General features: G+C 35.5%; 1 long non-coding RNA gene across 1 annotated transcript; it reads right to left on the reverse strand.

The window, feature by feature from the left end:
• Nucleotides 1-4,215: 4,215 nt before the first annotated feature.
• LOC107019097 lies at nucleotides 4,216-7,486 on the reverse strand. Its single transcript, XR_001456744.2, has 2 exons — nucleotides 6,705-7,486; nucleotides 4,216-4,558 (listed from the first exon to the last, which is right to left on the reverse strand). It is a non-coding gene; the product is annotated as an uncharacterized LOC107019097 (long non-coding RNA).
• Between the last annotated feature and the right edge of the window lie 4,173 nt (nucleotides 7,487-11,659).

The raw sequence follows: 11,659 nt of genomic DNA on the forward strand, positions 1-11,659 counted from the left end.
GCCAAGTTGAAAAATGTGTGCAAGAGTTGCATGGGGAAACCAGATTTAGACATGGATGTAATTGGGTTGAGATTCTTCCATCTATCGCTGACCGGTGAAGATGTTGTTTGGTTTACTGAGCTACTGTACAACTCGATTTACACATGGAACCAATTGACCAAGGTGTTCATGGAAAATTACTTTCAAATGTCCAAGGAGCTGAGCCACAAAGATAAACTCAACAACTTCGTAGCACTACCTAAAGAGTCTATGAGTAGTTCGCGGGACAGATTCACTACTGTCATAAGAAGTGTCCAAACCATTGTACTGATGACGAGTCACTAAAGGAGTATTTCTAAAGAGGCTAAGATACAATGGTAATGTTGTGCTTGATACTATTGTAGAAGGATCATATAGAGAGTGCACTTTTGAGGAAATAATTGATAAACTTGAGAAAATTCCCAGAACAATAAAACATGGAGTAGTCAAAGGTCAGAAATTGGAAGAACTAGTTTTTCAGTTTAAGTTGCGCATAGTCAATTTGCCGATGATATTCGTGGGGAGATCACTCGAATGAGAACAGAACTTGTGGTACTGAAGGATATGAGCGGAGGTATGGAAAAAATAAATGTGGTTAACATTTTGACTGAGAACCCACCACCGTCTGAAGAGTGTTATTATGAAGATGATACTTATGCGGTGAATAATCAGACCAGTGATTTTCGAGCCACTAACCAAGGTTCCAATCCAGATAAAGAGAGCCAAGGTCAAGGAAACCAAAGTTGAAATTATGGAAACTACAATCAAGAGAGTCAATATGTATGAGATGGGAACTACAATTGCGAAAAGTACTACAACTGAAAAAACTATGGCAACAGAAATGATATGGTTGGTCCTTACGTCTCTCCTCAAAATCAAGAATCTGGTAATAGGTAAGCTGGAGGTAGTATGTCACGGATTAAGGATATAATGCAGAAAATGATGAGGTGGTTTGATGCGACTGATGAGAATGTGAAGGAGATGCGAAATGACTTGTCTAGTCGTGGTCAAAAGATTAATGCATATGTAGTGTGATTAAGAAACTTAAGCAGAAAATGAATCACTTACTTACTACACTGAATCCACATCAGCGTGGAAAACTTTCTGGAAACACCAACAAAACCAGAAGAATGATGGGCATTGTATGAAAGTCACTACTCGAGAAGGTAAGCAGACCATTGATGCACATATGTTGTTTGGGGTTAAAGTTGAGGCTAGTAAAGATGATGATGTGATTGAGGTAGATAGAGATTCTGAGATGTGTTAGAGAAGGAAGTGTATATAACCCAAAATATTGTGCCCATCGCTAGACCTCCACCTCCTTTCCCACAGAGGTTACTGAAAAAGACAAAAATCGTAGGTTTATTAGCATGTTGAAGCAGCTTTCCATCAATGTGTCGTTGATAAAATCTTTGGAGCAAATGTATGGGTATGCAAAGTTTATGAAGGAGTTGGTAACTAAGAAGCGGTCTGCGAGCTTTGAAGATGATGGTTGTAGCATTGTAGTGTTATTGCTACATAGTCACTGGCGTAGAAGAAGGAGGATCCTGGTGCCTTCACTATCCTTTGTAACATCAAGCTGTTTCACTTTGCTAAAGCACTATGTGATCTTGGTGCAAGCATTAATCTGATGTCATTTTCCATTAACAAGAAGTTTGTCTTGGGAGATCCAAAATCAACTTCGATACGACTGCTCATGGCCGATAGAAGTGTAAAGAAGCCAATTGGTATGCTCCATGATGTACTAGTGAAAGTGGAGTCTTTTATCTTTTCGGTGGATTTTGTGATACTTGACTGTGAGGATGATTTTAAGGTTCCCATTATCCTTGGGAGTTTATTCCTCGCCACATGCGTTCCTTGGTTGATATGGAGAAAGGGAAGATGAAGTTTTGTTTGAATAATGAAGAAATGACCTTCAGTATATGTGGATCTATGAAGAAAAGTAGTGATCTCAAGTCGGTATCTATGGTGAATCATATTGAAGAGAGTGGTTTTGATGTTCCAGTTAAAGAGAGACTGGTATTGATGCGTAGCGGTGGTTATGATAAATTTTGATAGTGATGGTATTGAAGACTATGATGTTATATTGATGGATGTATTATTTAGTGAGGATATAGAAGAGGTCGAGACAACCTGTGCCCGAGGTGATAGGCACCGATCTAGTCATTCTCTAAGGCCACTAACAATGTTAGGGCAAAGAAGAGGAGCGCAAGTAGCACGAGTAGGCTATGAGGGCTTCCATCATAGATAAGGAGTTGCACCAGCAGATGGTTCATGAGAGTGTTGCATGTGTATCAAGTTTTGTGCCCATTTTTGAGATGGTTGTTGTTCCGGTGAGAGATCATATTGACACTATTGAGGGTCTTGATATAGTAGACGTGAGCACTGCGGATGGTGTGCTCCAGTGTGCTTCAAAAAATCAGACCCACTGGCTTGTTGATAATTCTTCGGTACTATGCACCACCAGGTTTGCTTCACCCTATCCATTACTCTTTACTTTTTTTGCATTGGGGACAATTGCACCATTTTTGTTATAGGTTGGCTAAATTGATTATGAATAATAGGGTGCACTTTGAGTAACCCAACTTATAGTTCTCTCTTGGGGTTTTCTTGGTTGAGTTCTTTTTGCTTCAAGAGAATGTTTAAATTTTATTTAACCGGCATGTTTTAGGGTTATATGTGTAAAAGCATGTGGAATAATGAAGCATGATGTCAAAGTCTGAATGAGAAATGGTACCCCTCAAAAAGTTGAGATTTGTGCTAAAATATGTAGGCTAGTATGAGTTTAATATGTTGGCTCTTAATATGACATGATAATGAACCAACTTGACCACATGACCTTAGTAAAACTTGAACTAGGTTACTGATTATCTGATAATGTGACAATGTGCAAATAGTGAGTGAGAAAAGTTGAATTGTTCAAACAATTTTGTGCCTATCTAGAACTTGCCTGGTTAGTCCTGCTAAGACAATATTTGCTAGAAGCTAGGAAGTGATCATTGGCCCTTGTTCTAATAAGTCCACCAATTGCTTAAGATAATCCAGCCAAATGAAAAAAAATGCTCACGTTGATCCAAATGTTGTAAGACTAAAATAGATCATTTCTTTCTAAACCCCTAAATCACTTTCTTATAATCTATTGTTTTGGCTCCGGTCCCTCCTTGAACATGTGCACCTTGACTTAGGCCAAAAACCTAAGTTGTGGGTGGCTAATGCTAAAAGTGACCTCAGTCTTGGCCATGATCTGATGTCGGATATCATGCACCTCAACTAATGGAAAATATATAAGTTGAAGGTGTCTATGAAGGAGGAAACCAAAAGAAAAATGGATATGAAAAGAGTTGCGTGTTGAAAAGAGAAAAAGAAAAGCGAGAAGAGGATGTGACTTTGTGCAAAAGAAGCAAAAGATGATAAATAGAAGTGTAGAAAAATTAAAGAAGAAAATAAAATGCAAGAAAAAAATAAATTGAAATAAAAGGCTACAAAGTGAAAGTCACATCCATGGTAAAAGAGAGTCGAGGGAAAGAAGAAAAAAAAGGGCAGGATGTCAAAAAGAGGGCAAAAAGAGCTAAAAATCCTAATGTAATATCAAGGAGGGTAGAAAGTCACTAAAAAGATCCCAAAACCTAAGCCTAGCTTACAAGCCAAGGAAGTCCTATAATAATCCTAGGCGCTAGTTTGGAGAATCTAAGCAGTGAAAATAAGGGCAAACCTATTGTATTGAGCACTAACTGTACTTGAAGTTACTGTTTTATTTAAAGGAAAAATATTTTTAGGTGTTATAATATTTAGACTTGTTTAGAATCGCTACTTTATTTTTAAGAAAAATTAAGAAAATCATTGTTTTCAAAAGACTTAAATAGGAAATAGATTGAAAACCTTAAGGGGGTTTGGGAGGTTCACATTAATATTTTAGGAAGGTTTTTACGGCTCCTAAAATACTCGCTTACTCGCGATTATCCGACGACTAGTTAATTTGGCTAAAAAATCTATTTAATTTTGAAATAAAAAATTATTTAGAGTTTGTTTGAAAGTGAACTATTAATTTACTAGCTAAGTGAGATTTCACTTGCAAAATTTATTTTATGTTTATTTATACTTGGTTGATTTAATTAAGTCGTTTAAAACGAGGTGGCATCTTGTGGGGATTTGAAATTTCGTAACTTAAAACTAGTAGCAGATATCGACAAGCAAATACACGAAAAATGAAAGGAGATAGAGAGAGAGTTGGGTCCAAATCCGATTTATGTCCACCTAGACTAGTATTCAGACCCATTTCATTTTTGGGCTTCGGGTCTGCTTCAATGATACCTGTTTTAATGTTCTAACAAATATAATACAAAATAAATAAAAAGCTACAAAGACATAGGCCCAAAAGAACAATAATACAAGACTTACAAAATAAATTTGGACTTCTTAGCCCAAAATCTTCAACTTCTTGGAATTTTGAATCCTTCCGGCTTTAGGACATGTACGCCTTTTTCCGGGGTCGACTCGAATATAGGAAATTGAGTTCATGATGAACTCAGACAAAATTCAGCTGAAATGGACAAAGCAAGGGAAAGGAATTAGCATAGGGTAGGATTTAATCTCTTGGCAAAATATTTTAAAACACAAGTTGCATAAATGAGGCAATCCACGTAGTATGTACTAAATAATTCAACCAATTTTTAGCGAGAGGCATGAATACAAGTATATGACAAGCAATTACTGAGTAGAGGATGGATATTGCATGGATAACTAATCGACCAAAGCATAACTGGGTAGGCGAGGAGACACAAAAATATTTCTCACAATTTAACATCACAGAGCAAACCAATTGAAATACAGCTGGCAAAAGTAACACTGCCAAAATACATTTATTTATTTCTTTTATTTAAAAAAAAAAGGAAATCCTCAAGTTAATATCATGACAACTATGCACTTTCATAACCGCGTGTGCAGCAAAATTAAAGATTTATCAACAAAATGAGCAAATCCAGACAGAGGTACAACATTATGTCAAGATGAATATTCTCATACTTAAGTTATGATATTAATCACAAATAAATCACATATATTTTATTTTTAAAAAAAAGTAACTACAAAACCCTTTCTCACATCGATTTAAACATTGAAACAATAAGAGTTCAATAATCTTGAAGCAAGTAATACACCTACAAAATAAAGTCTATCTGACAGAACACGAGACTATACAAAACCTAAAACTCAACGGTACTACCAGATTACCTTGCTCATAGTTATTAAAGTGATTCGAATTACTGCTTAATCGACAGACTCAACATTTAAAAGGTTTGATATGAAATATAATGCAGCAAACTTCAATCAGAGAGGCAGACAACCAATAGACCTTAAAACCCGACTTGAGAAAGTCACCCTGGTGCCTAAATCACATGAAAACTCTACTAACTCAAACTCAGACAACAGAGAGGTCACAACATTGAACATAAATCCACGGAAAATCTTTAACTCGACATTGTAACCAACTTGATGGAACGACTAAAAGGTATACATTATATCAAAAATTATAAACTAAAAAGCAACTAGCAGCCGATAAACACGAAACAAAGTCTTTCAAACATGAAGGTATCATTTCGAGACAAAATAATATTATGAAGAAGACGACACTACTTTTCTTGGAAGCGATACAAGGGCGCGAGAAGTCATCTTTGGATTTAAAGAATAGACATATCATAATCAAAATTAATCACCAAAGAGGTCATGTTCCAAATAACTCGAAAGATTAAACTCTAACAGAATTCAATTTTGGGGAGTAAAACAGGCAACTCAGATTTTACAACGATTCAAAACCAACTAACCCCCCCCCCCAAGATGTCACTGTGAACAAAACACTTATGAACACAAGAAAACTTTTCAAGGATATTCAAAATACAAGACTATTATGCATATATATAGTTCATCTCCTTCTAAGAAAAATATCCAAAGTTTTCATTTTTGATCGAATTACGTCTAGTAAGCCTCGAGATCTTACAGATGTTGTTGAGAATCGTCATTAACTTATCATGTATCGGATGCACCATCCCTTGAAGTAAGTAAAGGGCGCAAAGCTGCGGATTTGACCCGCACCCCCTTTCTTCATCTTTTTTCTATTTTTTGTTTTAGAATAGAGAAAGAGCAAAACTAAGGGTACCTCTATAGAAGATTTGCTCAGAGCTTTTTGGTCGCCTAACAAAACCATTTTACAAACACAATGACCCTAAGTCCCGACTATTTCCCAAAATAAGAAGAGTTATGCACACACTAAAAGCTCATTTCATTATTAAAAAATACTGGCACAATAGGGATACAAATACAATGCATGTATGAAGTTTGTAGTCTTGAATAGTTAGGGTAAACAAATGAATTTCAGCAAAGTATTAAAATGAGAACGTATATTACATTTAACATAATTACGAGAACTCGACTTTTTGAACTGAAATAATCATAAAGAGATGTGGTGAAATTTCCAAAAGAAGAAAAAAAATAAAAAAAAAAGTTAAAAAAATCAACATCGATACAAGGATCATTCAGAATCTACACAAAAGAAGAAGTGATTGTATACTCATCAAAAGCCAATATAACACATACTTAGACAAGCAACAACACCTTAAGCCACATTAGACGCTAGACAGTAGGCTAAAATTGTAACACATAATATCACTTTATTACAAAATGAAGAAGCATACCTCTTTCGGAGCAGCGAGCAGGAACGACGAGCAGAACACACAATAACTTTCACCACAAGAACTCGGGACCGAACAGTAGCCAAGAAAAAATTTTCAAACCGAAACATTAACAATACAAGCATTTCCCCTGCTTTTCCTTGAAGTGTATTTACTGTGTACTAATGTATTTTGCTCAAATTCTCTTTCTGCCTTCACTAAAATTTTGAAAGAAATCTCAAACTACAATTTTCCAATTCAAAGAAAAGAAACTCTGACCCTTTTCACCTAAATCTCTAACCCAAACAAGAGAAAAAAGGATATTTATAGAAAAGAAAGAAAAAAAGAAAAAAAACGATCGGATTAGGGAAGGCGGGTGAATTTTTGAAGAAGTTTGGCGCAAAATTGGACATTCACTTCGAGTCCAAAATTTGAAAATTTTCCCCTTAAGGACGGGGCAGCTGTTCTTGGTCGATTTCAACCATAATCCCCCAAAATCTGGATGGGTAGAGAAAAAGGATGACTTGGATCGACTCGCTCGTCCTTGCACTCGACATGGCGTCCATCCACGCGAGCAAGGACGAGTTGCAGAGACGCACGACCGAACGGCGCTGCTGTACGGAAAAAAGCAGGAGAAAGAGAGGGATGCAGAAAAAGTTGTTAACTCCATGGATCACCATTCCGTGAACTTGTCTAGAATGAGGCGCGTGAACTGATGCTTTTGTGTATTTTGATGTTGTTTGGGGATGGGAATCGTGTGTCGCCGTTGAGAGAAGTTAGGGAATCTTTTGACATTGTAAAAATGTTTCCCTCGTTCTTCTTGTGAAGGAAAAAGAAGTGGGCCGGGCCGGAGGGTCGGAATTGGGCTGGGTTACCTTATTATATCAGCTTGAAAATGAATCGAAATAAAGGACATTGGTTGGGTTGGCTGAAATCTTGAATGGGCCACCGGAAAAAAGCAAAGAGGGCACAAATTTTGATCTTCTAATTAAAGGAAAATGGGTTGTCCGATAAAAGCCCCAAATTGGCTTCACAATGGGTTGAAAGAGGATTAGATTTTGAGTTAAGTATTTGGCCAATGGATTGAAATCTTGGCCAAATCAATTTTAAAATTTAACCAAATTAAGTTAGATTAGCAAATTCGGCTAAAATTTAAATAAATTGAATTGACATAAATTAATCAACGAGCTTCTTAATTTTAAAAAGATAAAATAATTAATTCAAATATAAACTAAAGACTCAAAAATATAAACTTGTTAATTTAGCCAAAACTAATTTTAACAAAGCGTTAAGCAAAACTAAGATAAATTCTCGAATATTTTATAAAATAAACTAACTATATACATAATTATGTAAATTAAAAACACTAACTAAAAATTATAAAAATTGATGAGATTAATTCAAAATAACTTAAAAACATTTTAAACTTTATAAAATCTAATTATTTCAAAATCGTTTAGAAATAATAATCTCGTTATGAATTTCTATTGGAGAGGGTCAAAATTGGGTGTCAACAGTTACTTCTCAGAATGAGTGTTGATTGAATCCTTGTAATTAAAGTCATATTAATTGTGTGAAAAAGGGATCTCGTTGGAAATAAGGGCACTAGTGACATTCTTGGATAGTTGGTATCTTGATGATAAGTAAATCAATGTGTGTTGTGGGTCTATTAGTCGATCCTTGTCATATTGGATCTGCATGAGTTAGCTAGTTGAGTCTGAGAGAAAATATTTGCACTTGAAAAGAGAGTCGATATAGAAATTCATATGATTGTTTGTGCTTGAATGCTTGCTTCTATAAAAGTATCATTTAAAGTCTTAGTGTGTCGCTTGAGGACAAACGACTAATTTAAGTTGAGGGTGTTGATATACCGTGATTTTACGGTATTTTTAATACATTTAAGTTAAGAGGTTAACCGTGCTTGAATGATATTACGGTGTTTTAAATTTAACTTAGGGTTGTGGAAACCATGAACGATTATTAAAGTATGAATAGTAATCAGTTCTTGAATAGTGTTTTTGCGTGCATTAATAAGTCTTTCATCTAGAAGTCTTTTTAATGGTGTCCAACATTAGAACCCTCCGTGTTGCTACTTTCCAAACCAAGGAGGTAGTTAATAAGAAAAGACTTATCAACATAGTTTTGGTCTGATACTATCGAATAGTCTAATGTCAATTGGTGCGAGGGTGAAACCTAATCCCTAGATTAATGTGATGTCTAATATGAGGTAAAGGTAAGGGTTAGCAAATTATGTACATGTAGCTGGACCAAGGTAAGGGGTGAAATTCTCTAGTTGCCGGACCAAGGAATTAGAGATACTTAACTTATTTGCATGTAATACGCTAGGAAAGAACTGTTATTACTAGGGTTACCGCGTTATGAGCTTATGGGGAACACATACACCCTAGTTCTTCTCTCTTATTGATAACAATAAAGTTGTAATCCTACTCACTTTCTTCTTAACAACAATTAATTATTTGTTTCACAACCCCTCCCCCCTACTTACTTGTCTTGGGAATAACATTGCTAAACGAATATAATAGTGACTTAAGTTTATGTCTAAATCGTATTCCTCGTGAGATCGACCTCAACCTACAAGTTGAGTTCTTTACTTGATAACGGTCACTTATACTTCTTTAAGGAGGTGTAATTTGAGCGTATCAACCATCAAACCTAAAAAAAACCTTATGAATCCAAGGTAGTCTGACCGGAACCACCCCATAATAATCGATTCATAGATTCGATCAAGCAAGGAAAACTGAACTCTCACATAGGCTAAAACAATCCTAGAATCTAGAATATCCTACTAAATCATCTTATTAGCTAATGACTGAATGTGCAAAGCCAAAGGTCGCTCCGTAGAAGATAGGAAGGCTATACTAGTCATACTCACTGTCTTTTGCCTTAAGGTGTCCACTACAACATTCGCCTTGCCCGTATGATAGTAAACAAATATGTCATAGTCCTACAAAATCTCAATTCAATTACATTGCCTTGTATTAAGGTCCATTTAGGTCATAATATATTGAAGACTCCTTTGATCATTTTGGATCTTAAATGAACTTCATACAGGTAGTGCCTCCAGATCATAAGTGCAAACACTACCACTACCAACTCCAAGTCATGAGTTGGGTAGTTTCACAATGCAACTTAAGATGCCTTGATGTGTAAGTAATAACTTGGCCCAGCTGCATCAATATACAACCCAAACAAACACCAGATGCATAACAATATACCGTGAAACCCTCGCCCTCAACTAAAAGAGTCAATATAGGAGTGATGGTGAACAACTCCTTGAGATTTAGAATGCTCAACTAACACTCTTTAGACCACTCAAAAGGAACATCAATAAGATTCAACCGGGTCATAGTGTTGCAATAGTGGAGAAATCCTCCATAAAATTATCTGTAGTAGGCTTCCAATAAGATGAAGCTCCAAAACTCAATAACTGAGTAGGGCTACACGAATCCTGAAAAGCCTCAATCTTCACTAGATCTACCATGATGTCATCCTTGGATATGACATGTCCGAAGAATGTTACCGACGCAAGATAAAACTTGCACTTTGAGAAGTTGGCATAAATTCATTAATCTCTTAAAGTCTAGAGCACAATCCCCAAATGTTGCTCATGATATCTCATGCTCCACTAGTGTACAAGGATATCATCAATGGACACTATGATGAACAAATCAAGGTTAGGCCAAAACACCTACATCAACAAGTACATAAAAGTGGCAGTGACATTAGTCAACAAAAGATATCACAAAAAACTCATAATAGTTTTGTCGAGTCTTAAATGCAGTCTTAGGGATGTATGTTTCCCTAGTCCTTAGATAATGGTAACTGAGACTCATATCAATCTTAGAAACATTATGTCACCCTGAAGTTGGTCAAACTTATCGTCAATCCTAGGAATGGGATAATGGTTTTTCGTTGTCACCTTATTTAGATGCCTATAATCAATACACATGGCCATCAATCGTCCTTCTTCTTCACAAGAGCAATCTAGGGGTCTATCCTTAGATTTCGGTATTCTTGAGATGAGTTTCTATTGAGTTGCTAAATTCTTGAATTTGTTGATTTTGGATTCTTATTCCAAATCATTGAATTGTCATCAATATGAATTGTGATCACTGAGTTGATTGTTCATGACTATTTTTCAGCATGAACCCTATTTCGAGTATTCAGTGAATTCGTAGTAAGGATTATTTAAACAAAATATTACAGTTTGAACTGAGTTTTGAGGAAGTAAAGAACATATTGAGAAAAGAGTATAAGGGGACTAAATATTTCCCAAACGTGTGATTTTTACTTAAATAAAAAGAGTTGACTTTTTTAAAAAAGTTAAAGTGTTTTCAGAAAGATTAAGTATAGAGCAGTTCCTATAGAGAAGCCCCTTTTTGACTAATTATCTCAACCCATAATGTATTTTACATTAAGCAAAGAGAAACCTCGTTTTGTAAATGAACTATTAGTTTCACAGACAGTTCAGATCAGTTACCTCTTTTAAGATGGTGGTTTGAGCAATCATCTCAAACGAGAGAAAAGTAATGTTTTTATACATTTGAGCAGCATTATATATTATTGGGAGTAGTATTGAGCACCTATATATGGGAGAGTGTAGCCCCCCATAAACCATTTCCTGCCCACATGGATACAGGATCATGTTTTTAGATGAATCCTTATTGCTTAGTGGATCCACTTAGTGTAGGTGCTCAATATCCCGACATGATATAGGACAGCTCTGGCAGTGTGGATTAGATGTTGTATTCACTTAGCTCATAGTGATGGTTGTCGGTTAGAGAATCTCCCAAATAGAGTTAAAAGTGTATTTTTATTATATCACTTAATATGTTGAGTTCAGAGATAAGTAATTATTTTTGTTAAGTTTTAATTATTTCACCCATTTATTTTTTTACATTCAGTTGAGTGTATGTGTGTATATATATATATATATATATATATATATATATATATAT

The sequence above is a fragment of the Solanum pennellii genome, chromosome 5 (genome assembly GCF_001406875.1).
Source record: "Solanum pennellii chromosome 5, SPENNV200".
Lineage (NCBI taxonomy): Eukaryota > Viridiplantae > Streptophyta > Magnoliopsida > Solanales > Solanaceae > Solanum > Solanum pennellii.